Here is a 14,986-nt window from a genome sequence, read left to right on the forward strand (position 1 = left end):
ATGTCTTCTGTTTCCAAAATGAACCCCAAAGCCCTCTGCTTCAAGTAGCCTCGTACGGAGTCAGAGGTGTGTACTGATGCTGCCTCCAGCCCAGCTTTGTTTCCAAGTCCAAGAACAGATTTGAGGGCGACTTTGAACAAAATCTCTGTATTCTCTGTGCTTGAGTTCCTTTAAATTGAATGGCATTTGCCATTCACTTTCATATAGAAGTGAAGGGAAACAGTGGAAATAGGATTCATTTAAAAAAAAAAAAGATTTGAAGTATATTGTAAAGAGGGAACATTGAGACATAAAGTAGCCATTCTTTACTCTTTTAAGCAATAATTTACATTTATTGAAATTCATGGGGCACACATAAGCTGTGGGGAGACAGAGCATAGGTGAGTATTCAACAGAAACATAGAATAAAATAACAGAATAATATTACCTGAAAAACTCAAATTCCCAACACACACATATACACATTAGGATCACAAGCAATATTACGGGGAGTTCTAACAACATTTTCTTTATTCTACTTTATAACTATTTTTGTGGACATTGTATAAGACTGTTTTAAATCTTTAGTATTATGCTTTAGTTCATTAAAATGAATCTGCTATAAACAAAATTTTCAGCCTTATTTGTCACAAATGTGGAGTATTTGATTTGGGAAAGGACTCAAGGATGCCCAAAATATTTTACGTAAAATATTCATTACACTACAGGAGAAGGGTATAAAGAAATAAACATTTTATAGATAGTTTTTCTAGAGCATCCAGGGCCTAAGATGGCCACAACTGACATTAACAGTGAAGGTATTTAAAAATCAAGAACAGGATATTACTACCTTAATAAAAACAAAACCAGATTTGAAATAAATGTTTCTATACCATACTGTGTTTCGAAATGTTTTTGGACTATGTAATCACAGGTGCATCAATACATCAGTTATGGGGAATATTTGGGGGTGTGTGTTACACACACACACACACACACACACACACATTCAGTGATGTGTTATGCCTCCTGGCAATTTTTGCTTCATTTTGGAGGGGAAAAAAACCCCACATTATATTACTTGTGTTATGTGCAAAACCTAGGGAAAACTTAGCATTAGTTTCCTCCTTATTGTGGTTTTTCTGAACATTGCATTCTGTTTCAACATATCTGCTTTCTATTAAATACTGAAACAGGAAAAGAAAGAAATCCCACTTCAGATGCACAGAAGAGCTAAACAGGGCTTTAATTTTCTCAAAAATGACTTCCACTTTTGCATACCTCATGTACATGTCCCACAGGAGGAAAGACAGAAGAGCGAAGCGTGGTGAAATTTGGTTTGACCACAACCCCAACAAACTCCTGTCAGACTGATTTCTTTCCCTGCAAACAATTGGAACGCAGCAGCAACAGAAAAAGTCCTTAAAACTTGGACAATCGCTAAGGAATATACTTCATTATACGAATAGGGAGTTGAGAGGTCGCTACCGGTTCTATGGGTGTCCTCAGCAAGACAAACTCTAACATTCAAGTTTTTAAACTATGAACTACAGTATTCCACAGATGATTGTGCCTGGTGTTTAAAAGGCCCCTGCAGAGGTCTAGTCAAAATATTTACATTCCTCTCAGAAACTGTACCGCCAAGGAAAAGAGAAACATAGTGAGAGGACGAATCAAAAGGAAAACTTCCCTTCCCCGGGAGCGAGAGAAGGTGTCAGGCCGCTGGGTCTTCTCCAACGTGGACAGTCCTGTCCTCTTCGTTTAGATCGGGCGTGGATAACGCACCTTCCCGGCGAACGTTCCTCTGTGGCAGGTACAGGAACAGAATTTTGTGTCCAAATTAGGGCTGTATCGGTTTCTGAGAGCATGTGGGTGAAAGAAAGCCATAAGTGGGCGTGTTTAATTGTCAAGCGCGTTCCCCGGGGGCTGCACCCGCGCTGTATAAATACACAGGGGGATGATGGGCACGTATATATTTTCCATAAAGCGCAGCCAGGGGCTCAAACTGAGTCAGATTCTGGCGTGGAAACGTGTTCGAAGCCGGGCGGCGGCAGGGATGGGGTGGGGGTGGAGGAAGGAGCAGGCGGGGACGATGATTAGCGAAGGAAATGACCCAACTCCCTCCCTTCTGTTTTCACAATCTGCGTCACGCTTCTGCACGCTCCGAGCCGGCAGCGGGCAAGCGGGCGGCCGCGATCGCCAGGTCACGCCGGGCCCCTGTCCCGCGGTCGCCTTCCCGGCCCAGGTCCTTCCACTCCGACGCTGCGTTGCAGGAGGTCCCCCGAGAACGGCCGAAGTGGGGACTTGGCCTGGCTCCTGGGGGGCCAACCCTGGGACACGGAACCTCTCCCTTGCCGGCGCCCCTCGACGTGGGAGAGGGGTGGGAGCTCAGAAACGCGACCCGAGCGGCCCCCGAGCCCGGCCGAGACTCAACGGCCGGCGAGGAGGAGGCGGCGCGCGGCTCGGAGACACCTCCGCCTGCCCGGCCACGGCCGCGCGACTCCTGCCGCCTGCATTCTAGACAGAAAAGCACCTTCTGACCATTAGTAGTAATACTCCATTATTCCTGTTAGAACAAGTTAATGTAAGGGTTGGGCTCGGAGGCCCCGGGCGGGGTCACGTGCGCCCCCGTCACTCCGGCTCCCCTCGCCTCTCCGGTTCGAGTTATGCCATCAAGCTAATATATTGTGACTGCTCTTCTCTCCTGTGACAAAGGCTTGCAGCTGCCTCCAAATCAATAGACGTCAAAGAAATATGAAAACAATCATGACACAAAACTTAAATCCTGGCTGGAGCCTACATAATCAGAACTGTGCTTCTGTTCTCCAAGCCGCCGATTAATTTATCCCAAAGTTTAGTCAAATTTTTATTCCGGTACCTTTTTCCCAGCAGATCCCGCTACATCTGTCGGGTTTGTAATGTAATTTGTAATTACTGCCCTTCATGTGGTCCGGTGCCTTGAACCATCTTTAATTAAAAGCATAATTAAGGGAAGATCTAAAGAAAGACAATTACCAGATGGTCTTTTTTTTCCCTCTTTCTTTCTTTCTTTTTTTTTTTTTTTTAGAGGCAGTACTTTCCTGGGGAGGGGCGCAGGGTCTGTCCCCAGGACCCTGCGCCTGGGTAGGGGGCGGCGGGCCCGAGTGGCGCTTGCGCACTGCCTAAGTCTAGGCCCAGTGCCCATCCCCGCTCCCCTCACCCCCGCCCCTCGGGCTCCGAGCCCAGAGGCCGAGCCCCAAGGTGAGCGCCCGCGTCCCAACGCTGTCAAAATACCCTGGCTTTCTTCGCTCTTTCCCTGGGGTTTCGGGGTGTAGGGTGGCAGCAAGAGAGGTTGGGGCAAGTTCAAGGCCTTAGCCACTTCCAAATTCGCGAGGGCGCTCCTGGAGCCGGCCCCACCCAGCCTTGCGAGCTAGGCTGGAAGCTCAGAAGCAGAAGGACGCGAGGGTTCCAAAGAAGGAGAAAGGAAGAGAGAAGGGCGAGAAGGCAACCTGGCGAGGGTGCCCAATCTGGGCCCTCCCTAGGGTGGGAGCTTGGGGACGGGTCCCCTTCGGTTCCGAGAACAGCTGGGGACAACAAGATAACAGCGCTGCGCCAGCGCCGGCAGCCCCGTCGGGCAAAGTGGTCTTTTGATAGCGATTGTCTCTGTGGTCGGCTCCTGCGTATCCATTGCTCCCTGGAATTTTCAGAACAAGTTTCTGAAGAGGAGGGAACAAACCCATTCCCCACTCCTATCCTACCCCCATGTCCCCGAAATGAATAATATAGTCAGGAGCCAAGATTTCTGCCTTAGCGCCGCGTTGTCCCGGCGGCTGGCGCGAGGATCCCGAAGTCGGAAAATGGAAATTAAACTGTTGTTGTATGGCGGGGATGTCATTATGTGACTGTTCATATTCAAAGTCAGGCAGCGAGGAATTGTAATCATTTCAATTATCTTCAATACACTTTCTTTAGGACACAAGTTGTCAAAGATTAAAAAAAAAAAAAAGTACATTCTTGCGGCTCCGTGGGTCCATTTTCCAGACGGTTTGTTGCTCTTGCTGCCTGATTTGGTTTCGGCTTTTATTCCTCAGCCTCAGAGTCTCTTAGAGAGACTCCGACGAAGTGAGCGAGCCCGGGCGGCCCTCGCTGCTTCTTTGGCGCTGTGTGCCTGCTACCCGAGTCCGGAATTGGCCTCCGTGCGCCAGGCGCGCGTATTTTGGTTGCTTTCAGGTTTAATTAACTTTGAACAACAAATACGCCTGGAGATGTAGATGTGGTGTCGCCTTGGGGAAGGGGGCCGTCGTATTATATTCTGCATCCTTCCTAGCCTAGGAGGGTGGGCTGGCTGCAGCAGCCTGCGTCCCCGGAGGCCAGAGCCATGAGTCAGAAAGGCACGTGCTGGACGGTGCCCGAGCCTCCGAGATCTCTTCTTCCAGCCGGGAGAAGGCAGGGAAGAGCTGGGACCAGAGGAGACTGCGCCCCTTTGTCGAAAGTATCCCCAGACCCGCGCTCGCTCCCTGTTGTCCCTGAACGTGAGCCCGTGGCGAGTTGAGTTGGAAGTGGTGTCCTCGCGGGATGGCAAAGCGCCCTCCGCCCCCCGTCCAGGCAGGGAGAGTAGGGGTCGCCTTTGAAGCACACGTCCATCGCGCCTATTAGGATTAATCCCGATCTTTACACTAATATCGCCTCTCGGGTTTTTATTATACTCATTTGGGAGGAAATGAGCTCTTGCCAGGCAAATAGCACCCCGCACCCCACTTTTCATAGCTGTGCAGGGCCGAGGCCTGAACAACCCTGCGGGCAATCCCCGAGCTGCCGATATTATATTTGTGAAATGTCCTTTTGTTGAAGCTTTTAACACCTTCTTATAACGAATCATTTGTTCTTTTCTCTTTAATTTTGATAGACAATTAGCCATCAGAGATACACCAGTTGACTGTAACCGAGCATTAAACTCGCCTTTATGTAACGCTAATTTAGCATAGCTGCTTTGTTTAACTTTGCTATATAAGAACCAGGTTTTGTAGCAAAAAAAAAAAAAATAGGTGTAATTTTATGTGGGGCTTCATTTCTTTTGGCCCTGTACGCAGCAAGCCCTCTCCTCTTTGTGAAGCGTTCTGCTGGGGCCTGACGCCATTTCCCGTGCCTAGCACCTGCAGGCTGGGGTGGGGAGGGGAGTGGGGGGAATTAGCATTGATATAGATTTAGTTGAAATGTAATCTCTTAAATCTGTCCAAGATTCGGGGAGATAATTACACTTTCACTGAATTGCCAGGGGTCAGCGTCTCAGAGGACCTGAGGAGTTGATTTACTAACAATAGTGTTACATAAAAAATGGCGTTTGAGATTATAATGTTAATGGCTGCGGTCACTGGGGAATGCGGCTGCATCCAACTAATTCCCTGTAACTTGTTTTTTGCCTCCCTTTTCCTCCCTCCCCTTCTTCTCTAGCTCCGTCTTAGGAAAGATTGAGAGCTTCCCCGTGTTTAATTTGGTGGCCAGATCCGGAAGGCTGGGACACTGGAGCTTGGGGTTGATGCGCTTTTTCTCAGAGGCTTTGTGGTGACAGGTTGTGGCCTCGACATAAAGGCTGGGTTCTTCCCCGCAAGGATCAGGACTAGGGCGCGGACTCCGTGCCCCACGCTCAGAGACTCGGGCTGGGGCAGAGCACGGCTTTGGGAGGAAGCACTGCCCTTCCTAGGCCCGCTTGAAACTGGACCTGCCCCGCTTCTACTGGCCTCAAGTCCTTGGGCTGGAGAAGGACGAAGCCCTATTCAATATCCCACTCACCCTCCCAGGCCGCACTTTGAGACCAGTAGCCCCAGGAACCTGGGGTCGCTTACTTCCAACCGCTAACTTTTTCAAGTTCCAATTGGAGTTTGGTAGAAGGCCTGCCTATACACGCAGGAAGAGATCCGGAATACGGAGAGACACCGAAAAATGCAGATCCTAGCTTGTGGGTGGGGGTAAGCTTCGAAACTAAGGGTCAGCCTCCTTTGGGGCGGAGACGGTTAAGGAGTTTACACTCCCCACCCCCCCACGCTTGTCGAACTCTCATCAAACTTGACCCACATTGGTCTCCACCCACAGAGCCTAGACTCCCTCAGAAATCCCACGACCACCCCAGACTTGAAGCTCTGGTGTTTTGTCACCCAGGAAACCGCTGGTGGGCTCCTCCATACCTTACGGCCAACAAGGAGTCCCTGAAACCGCGCATAAAAATCGAGGGATGGAGAGGGAAAGGCAGCTCGTCTTCCTGGCTAGGACGAAAAGAGCTGGTTTTGTGACTTCCTCCAGGGCCGCTCTGAGTCGGGCAGTCAGAGGAGGCGACCAGAGCCTGGAGTGTCCTCGGGCCATCCCAGGGGTCATCGGCCTAGGCCTGGACCCAGAACGTAGCTATTGCTGATATCCCGAGTCCAGGAGCTCAGACTTTCTCCTGAAGGCGAGACTTTGGAGTGTGAGAAGGGGACGCCTCTACTCTGTACCTCTTACTCCCTGTGCAGCGACTTGGGTCGGCAGAGAACTTGAGGCTCGTCCTGCCAGGCTTGGGTGCAGGCCTTGCCCAGGTTCTTCCTTGGGCTGGGAATTCTGCTTCTGTGAAGAAAGGGTGCTGGAGCTATGACTTGCGTGTCCGAGGAAAAGAAGGAACCGCCCCCTCGGCCTAATATGCCCTCACCCGTCTTACCTAGTTTTGCCGCACCCGCGGACTGGCCGGGCACCCGTGGCCCGCTGGGGCGCTCCTGCTCTTACCCAAGATCGCAGAGAGGCCTGGGCACCCAAGCCCTTGGCCCCGGGGGGGTCCCCACGCACCAAGCATGTTTACGTGTGCGCCCCTTTATCTTATATGTAACAGCAATATATATGTTAATTGAAAACTTCTGAATTTAAAAAGGTTGTGACAACTTATAATTTGTCCTGTCAATGCCTGGAATCCTTATTTATCTCTTTAGCTTGCCTCCCGCTCGCGCCTGTCAGCTAACAGCTTGCCTAACTCGTTGACTTCCTCACTCATGGCACGGAAATGACAAATGTGCTGTTTTATCCGTACAATTTATTTCATTATTGTTGCCAGCACGACGCATCACAATCAATCATAAGGAAGTCCAGTTGGCAGGTGTCAATCTTAGTGTGTTTTTGTACGTCTCAGTCTATATTTAATCCAATTATAAGGGTCACGGAGTAAGTGCCAATCCTCTTGTTACAACTCACATCTTATTTAAGATTTAAAGTAAAAAAAAAGTCAACTCCATCACATGGACCTCTTGGGGGAAGGGAGGGGATGCCTTTGAAACCCCCCACCTCTCTCTCTCTCTCTCTGCTTTTGCCTTCTCACCTCCAGTTTAAATTACGAAGCCATCCCTTTTTATTAAAGAGTTGCAGGGAATCCGAGTTTTATGAGCATTTGTGTGCAAATGAAGGCTCTCGTTATTTTGCTAAAGTAGAAGCAGACTTAATGATGAGAGATCTTTCCGCTCATTGCCCATTCAAATACAATTGTAGATCGAAGGCGGCCTTGTCACGTTGAGAAAAAGTGAATTTCTAACATCCAGGACGTGCCTGTCTACTTTCAGCGAATTGCATCCAATCACCCCCAGGGAATTCAGCTAATGTCTCAGTCTCCACCCGGACCAGGGAGAGAAAGAAATCAAACATGGTGCCAGACTAACTTAACATGAAAACGGTTAGAAGGAGAGGAAAAGCAGAGTTTTCTTGAATTGATTGTACTAGAGATTACCTTAGTGGGAAAGCAAACTGGAAGGATTTGGAGATTTTCGCAAATTTCCAAGAAAACTTTGTGGTGGGGTAGAGTGGACAGAAAAGAGAAGAAAGTATTTCTTTGATTGAGAGTAGGAAAAGAATTGAATAGCAGAGAAGCCACACTCTTGCATAAATCATGCCATTATGCCCTTCTTTAGACCTGGGGGAAGACAGAGCAATTATTAGCTTTGCTACATACTTCTTTTTTTGACACTCAGATTTACAAAACCTTTCTCCAGTTTTTATTTAATATATAAATCTTGTTTTAAAAGCTTGCCACTTAGAGATGAGGAAGTGGAGGAGAGGGAAGAAAGACCAAGAACCACATGCACTGCCCAGTAAATTTAATTCCTGAGATAAGATATGGGTTTCTGGCTTGCATAGCTATTTGAAATGACACACAATAAACACATTTATTTTTTTTTCCTCAATTAGTCAGGGACTTTTGCCTATTCCTCTATTAATCTCTACATGGAAGAGTTTCATTAAACCCCTTTATAAACTGGCATCCACCCAGAAATAATTTTACAGCATATTATATTATTTTAAAATGATATTTTTAAAAGTAGAAGTTAACAAGATGTATTATCCTCTAACTTAGGGAAAAAATGAAATTAAAACACTTAAGGGGAAAAATCCATTTCTACTTTTCCATTGTGGCATGACTCAATGCCCATTCTCAGTGAAAGGAAAAATACTAAATCAATTCCTACCCACCCTGTAGCACACAAATCCAGCGAAGGGGCTCCTCCAATCTGGAAGCGGCTTTATTTGCATTAAGCAGTTAAGGAGAGAGAGAGAAAGAGAGAGAGAGAAACATACCTTGGAAAAGAACAACAGATCTCAGCTACAGTTCAAGCTAAAACCGATCTCTCTACGGTCCCCCCTCTCTCTCTCTCCTTCCAACCAAGCCTTGTTCTCTAATCTTATCTTTCCATTCCTCCCCTTTCCTTTACCCCTACACACCCCACCTCTTGACCGTCACCCCCATCCCTACTTCCCACTTGGCTTCTTGGAGCTGGAGGGGTAGCTCTGGGCTTCCGGGCTGCGGTAGGCCAGGGCTGACCAGGGAGTCCCCCGCACACGGGGCGGCTGCCGAGCTCCCTCACTGGGGAGAATCAAAGGTTGGGACTGCTCTGGGTGTCGGAGAGTTTCCGTCTGGGCTAGACTGAACTGAGGGGAAGCCTGGAAGAAAAGGGGATTCTTTGCCGTTTCTGGCCCTTCGCACCCCACCTACAGCCTGCCTTAGGTCGCAACTACACCTCGGCTTGCCAGTCGTCGTTGACGCCCACGGGCCTTCCGCGGCGCCCTTCTGCCCCGCGCGGCCTAGAGAGCCTGCCTCTGCCCAGGCGGGGCAAGGCCGGGCCTCGAAGGCTGAGCACCACGAGGGGCTGGCCCGGGCCGAGCCGTGCACAAGACCCGTGGCAGGCTGCAAGGGGAGGCCCCCGCTCCTGGGTTCTGGGAGGATCCCCAGAGTTCTCCCGGGTAACAAACAACACAGGGTACCGAGCTTCGGCAGCGGCTCAACTTGCACCTTCCCTGATGGCGACCCAGCACGGGCTTGCCTTGCCTCCTCCCGCCCTGCCTGCTGTGCCCGGGGCAAATGGAGAGCGGCTTCGGCGTTGGCCCGGAGCTCGGAAGAAGGGCCTAGGTCGGCCTCGCCTCCACCGCCCTGCGCTCCCGCGCGGCCCGAGCGCGCCCTTTATTGACAGGCAGATAAGCAGGCGGGGGCCGTGGCGTTTCCAGCGTCGCTCTCAAGCACCCTGCTGGGTTGCAGGGAGCCGCGCACACTTAATGGCCTGGACTCCAAACAAGCCTGGAGCAGCCTTCCCCGCGGCCTCCGGTCCGGACAGAGGGGGTGGGTGGCGAGCGAGTCGCGGGCACAAACTAGAGAGTAGGGAGGCCTACTCAAGCTCGGGGCCTACCCGCCGTCCAGACTCTAAGGCAGACCAGGGAGCCGGGGAGACCTCAGAACATCTGAGGCTGGGGTCTGGACCACGTCCTGGAGGCGAACTAGAAGATTACCAAGAAACTAGGTCACGGGAGATGGCCGGTGGTGGCGGAGAAAGCCGAGCAAACGCCTCTCTGAGCGCCAATCCGCAGCGGAGCCGGATTTGGGGAGACAGGACAGCGGTAGGGTCCTAGCCCAGATCAGAGTGGCGGGTGGGGGGGATGGACGCTCCTTGCCCCTGACGCGGGAAGAACAGAGCGTTGAGATGGGGAGAAGTGAGGGGAACGTTTTAAAATAAGGAAGAACACCACGCTTGGACCTCTTGGCCAGCAGGCTCCCATTCTCATCCCTATCTTTATCCTACCCTCAGGGTCTCCACGGGCTGAGCAAAAAATAAAAATGGAAAAAACAAAACAAAACAGGTCCCGCGGGGAGCTGATCAGGCCAGGAAGAGCCGGCAGTAGGACTACCTGGAGCTGCCTTCCAGCCTGTTGCGAAGTCCTCCACCTGTCCAGGTGTGCTGGGGCTGGGAGCAGGAACGGCTCCACCTTTCCCGCCTTGGCGCCATCTGTGCTGGGCTCTCCCTTCTCCACCCCCACCTGAGCAAAGTGCGCAGGAACTGGCACTGGCACCCTCCTCCTGCCTAGGTCTCCCCCCCCCTCCAGCCCCCCTACACAGATGCCCCCACCTCGACTGGGACTAGGCTTCCCAGGAGTGGCCTGAAAGCAAGTCCACACCGTATCACACCCCTTCCTGCCACCGTGTCCAGCGCCCCCTACCCTTCCAGGCTGGACCTCGGTCACTTCCAAGTTCCAGACGGGGATCCAGGCTGAAAAGGAAGGGATTGGACATTGAGAAGCCCCCTCCCCTGTTTGGTGGTGGTGGGGAGGGGGGAGACAGGCGAATGACAACGCAGGTCTAAGTACCCATGCAAAGATAACCAGGCCCGGGTCTACTGTGCAGTCTCCCAGTCCACAGAGGGTGTGAGGGGAAACAATCAGACCACTAGATCAGTATCCTGTCATCTAGCACCAATTTCTGTTCTTTTCTCCACCCTGGAAGGAGAATCTTGACTTCAGAATCTGGGGCTTTCCTATTTTCCTCCTCTAGTCCACAAAGTCAGCAGTTAATCACCAAGCCAAAAATTAATAAAATCACCTATGTTTTCTATGAGACTGAAGCCTTTCAGCCCAAGGGGGCGAGGGTACCTGGAACAGGTGCTGTTTGGGGATCCCTCACAAGAACCTAGTTGGCCTGGCCAGTACTTTGGTAAGGGCTGGCTTGTCCTCTCCCCGGAAGCCCTAGTCTGTGCCCAGCAGGTGATTTGCAAGCCAGAAAGCCAGATTGGGGTACCCATCGTTCCTCGAGCTCCTCCTGGAAATGATTCTTGCCAGAGGCCCCTCTCAACCCAGGCGCAGCTTCCAAGTCCTCTCATGAAGTGACTCCCTCTGTGATCGGAGAAGGGGACTGGAGGGGCACCTAGGAAGGTAGCTGGCCTGACTAGGGCCAGGATCCCGTGTGCCAGTGGGGAGGAAGAGAGTACTCGGGGGACTGGTTTCCTGGGGTTGACTCTGTGCTCTAAAGGAGGGCTGGGCGGGCTGGGGCCGGGCTGGGCGTGGGTAGCCATGAGCTGGGCTCAGGAAGACCGCGGCTGGGCACAGAGCGGGCCGGACTCGGGGTGTAGAAGGCTCCTGCCGCGCCCCAGCGCAGGTCTGCGCGGAGCTGAGCCCAACTCTAGCCGCCATGACGTCACGCGGGTCGGGCAGCCAATGAGGACCGCGCTGGCATGGATATTAAGGAAAGTTAGCGCCTGCCTGAGCACCCTCTTTTCTTATCATTGACATTTAAACTCTGGGGCAGGTCCTCGCGTAGACCGCGGCTGTCAGATCTGCCACTTCCCCTGCCGAGCGGCGGTGAGACGTGTGGGAACCCGCGCCGCCAGGCTCACCTGCCTCCCCGCCCTCCACTCCCAGGTAACCGCCCAGGCTCCGGTCGGGGTCCGGCTCGGGGCCCGCGCCGCCTCTCCGCTGCTGCGATGGGTCCCCCAAATCCAAGCCTGCCTCCATGTAGCACAGGGGCTTGACTTTTGCTTTTAAGAGGAGGCATTACAAAGGTGGATTTAGTAAGGGCGGGATAGCATGGGGGGCGGAGGTCTTATCTTTGCCGAACGTGTTTTTCTGCAAAAGTAGCAAAATGTTCCAGTTCCCAGAGTGGACTTCCAGTTGGGTGCTGAACTTGGGGGGAGGGGCGGGGAGAGGGAGCCGGGGATCTGCTGCTGCTGTCTCCAGAAGCCGCTCGCAACCGTGAGAAATGCAGGAGCAGATGCGGTTTGCACCCAGAACTCCCCGGAATCACAGTTCACGACATGCACTCGTGAAGTCCCCACCAGAGCCCGGAGCGCGTGGAAATGCCCCGCCGCGGGTCAGGCGGAGCGCAAACAAAAGTTTCCAGCGGTTGCAAAGTGTAGATGGCTGGGCTGAAACAAAGTCTTAGAGGTGGGAGTTCGTTTCTCAGAAGGGAGCGGAGGACGAAAGAATGCTGCCCGCAGAGCTGGGCAGCGCGTAAAGCCCCAGCGTGTGATTTGAGCTTCACTTCGGAAGACCTAATAATTAGCGATTCTCACTGAGCTAGAACGCGAGCTCGGGTTACCGCGGGCGCTGCGCTCGAAGTCTCCCAGTCTCCAGGGGAGCCTGGCCGCTCAGCGCCGGGGCGAGCAATGCCGGGCCACTCTCCTGCCCTGGGACGGCCCAAGCCGGGTGCCAGAAGTTTCTCCGAAGTGGGTCAGGGAAGGGACACCCCCAAACTCAGAATAACCGGTGGTTCCGCGGGGCGAAAGTTCCGAAAGCCCAGCTCCAAGCGGCCGCACACTTCAAGGCGGACGTAGGCAGGGCACAGGGGCTCTGGCCCGGGAGGCCTCTGCTTCAGGCCGGGGCTCGCCCCTCGCTCCCACTTGCGCCCTGACTCCTTCTCTCTTGACTTCCCGGGAGCACCTTCAGAGGACGTTTGAACCTCGGGCACCTGTGACAGGTGCTTGGGCTCACGGCCGGACTGGGAGCGGTGGGCGCCCCTGCCCACCTTGCCTGGGAAGCAGCAAATGAGAGAAGTGGCCAACCGGCCGTGCGCCTTACCTGGGCCTGGGTCCTCTCCTTCCCGGTTTCCTTTCCGGAGCTGGGCGGCAAGCAAGTTGCCCGCTTCGCAGTAGGAAGTGGACCTTCTCCTCCAGTCATAAATCAAACCCAGTCATCCTCGGGCCTCCTCCCTCATTAGAGATGTTTATTGGAGATCGTGTTTATTCGGCTGTCACCGCGAGAAAACGCAGTGACATAATTACCTCTGACCAGAGTCCTCTCCCCGCGCCCAGGGCGAGCTGGGGACCTCCTCTGCCGCCTTCTCACTCCCGTGCCCTCCTTGATCGGAGGGCGTCTGTGGTTGGCTTGTCCTTTTTTTCTCAGACCCTCTCATATAATTTGGATTATTGAACGACTTACTATTCAAATTTCCCCAGGGCCTGGGCGTTTATTTATTTATTTTAGAATCTGAAAGGAAAACCGAAGGAACCTAACACCCCTCCAGGGCAGAAGGGGGCAGCGCGGGAGAGACGGAAGGAGAGTCCCTCTCGCTGCGCTGCGCAAACTTTCCGGCCCGCCTGGCTGCTGCGCGCGGGGCCCAGACGCCACCGGGCGCCAGAGGCGGCCTGAGCAGCGGGGAGCTGACAGGGAGGGTTGGATGCCGAAATTGGCGGTGCTATTTGTTGTTTTATTTTTCATTCTTTCTCCTCTCCCGAGGAATCTCAGGCTTCAGGGCCCCAGGTCGAAGGTTCTTAAACTCTCCCCGGCCGAACTCCGCGAAGCCAAGCCGCAGCTTCTCCCCTGCCTTTCGTCCCTAGGCTACCCGCCCCCGCCCCCCGCGCTTCGATTCCTCCCCCCCAACCCAATTCCCCCACCCTCACCCCTCCCCCACTAGCCAGGTTTGTAAGTCACCATCTAGGAGTCAGAGTTAGAAAGTGATGAAAAGCGCCAAATTGTTCTCTAATTGAAAATACTGTGGGGTTGTTTTTTTTTTTTTTTTTGGTGGTTTGTTTTTTGGTTTTTTTTTGTTTGTTTGTTTGTTTGTTTTGGTGACCGCACCGACAAATATCTGGGATCCTGGCTTTTGATCCCTAGCTGCCGCTTCTGTCTCCAATCGCTAATAAAACTCGCATTGAGCCCTTTAGTGCCTTGATTAACAGGCAGATTAACTCTTACTTGGGTGGGGAACAGCTTGTCCCAATCAATGTCATTTTAAAAGCCCGATACGCTTAGCTCCGGTTCCCTGGCTGCTCCAGCGAGCCAGCCATGACATTTGCTCCCTCCCCCTTCCCCGGCCTCAAATCCTCCAGCCGAGACCCCAGTTCCCAGCCTGCTTGTTCCCTGCTTCACTGCGGGACAAATTGTAGGACTTGGTCCCTGGACTTTAAAATAAGCAGCTGCTTTACGAGGGAATCTCCAAGGGAGAAAGGACTACGGTGGCCTTGGCTTGCTTCTCGTTTAATGCTGAACTCTTGCCTCTGGAGGGAGGAGGTTACAGGCAAAGGAGAGATGGGGAACCGTCCAGGGTGATGAAATGGAAAGCAAACTTTCCTGAGAACACAATTTGCAAAAATCAGAGAGCATTAGTGCTTTTCAAGTATTCTACACACCAGGAGTTTTAAACCTGGTCCCTGTCTGGACAATAACATGTAGGGTCTGGGAAGCAAAGGCTTGGGAGTCCTACCTTCGTGCAGGCTGTAGGGATCTCTTGGCTGGGAGACCCAGTTGGACAATGCTTTTTTAAAAGTATTTTTCCAACAGAGGGTTAGGGGAGGAGAAAAAGAGAGACTCTTGCAGCCTAATGTGAATGAAAGAAGACTGAACCCAGAGAGCGCCCTGACACACTTGTCATTTGGCAGGAGGCGAGGAAGGGCGAGAGCCCCCACGGCTTTCGCGGTGCCCAGCGTGGCCACAGCCTCAAAGCGCCACCTTGCAGGCTCCCGGATCTCCCCGGCTTTCCAGTGCTCTGGCCTCGGCGAGGCTGCTGGGTGAGCTGGAAACCCCGCAGGTTGCTGGAGAAAGGAGAGAAAGACCCTGAGTGGAGGATGCACCCCGAACTGGGCATCAGGGGTGGGGGCCTTAGTCTTCCGTGCTTGTTTGCCCCGATTCATCAGCTTTGCTATCCTGGGAGCCCACCTTCCTAGCCTGCAGAGACAGAGTCGTCTGAGGCTCTGAAGAGGGAGCAGGTGTCTGCGAAGACTTTCCTCCTTCAAAGAAAAGCTCCTCTCCACCCTTCCCTGCGCGCCAGCAT

The 14,986-nt window shown here is 52.7% G+C and overlaps 1 long non-coding RNA gene across 1 annotated transcript; it reads right to left on the minus strand.

The window, feature by feature from the left end:
• Positions 1 to 311: 311 nt before the first annotated feature.
• LOC123387768 lies at positions 312 to 12,907 on the minus strand. The gene is made up of 2 exons (XR_006602258.1): positions 12,796 to 12,907; positions 312 to 1,837 (listed from the first exon to the last, which is right to left on the minus strand). It is a non-coding gene; the product is annotated as an uncharacterized LOC123387768 (long non-coding RNA).
• Positions 12,908 to 14,986: the final 2,079 nt, after the last annotated feature.

The sequence above is a fragment of the Mustela putorius genome, unplaced genomic scaffold (genome assembly GCF_011764305.1).
Source record: "Mustela putorius furo isolate JIRA1106 unplaced genomic scaffold, ASM1176430v1.1 tig00003859_pilon_pilon_pilon, whole genome shotgun sequence".
Lineage (NCBI taxonomy): Eukaryota > Metazoa > Chordata > Mammalia > Carnivora > Mustelidae > Mustela > Mustela putorius.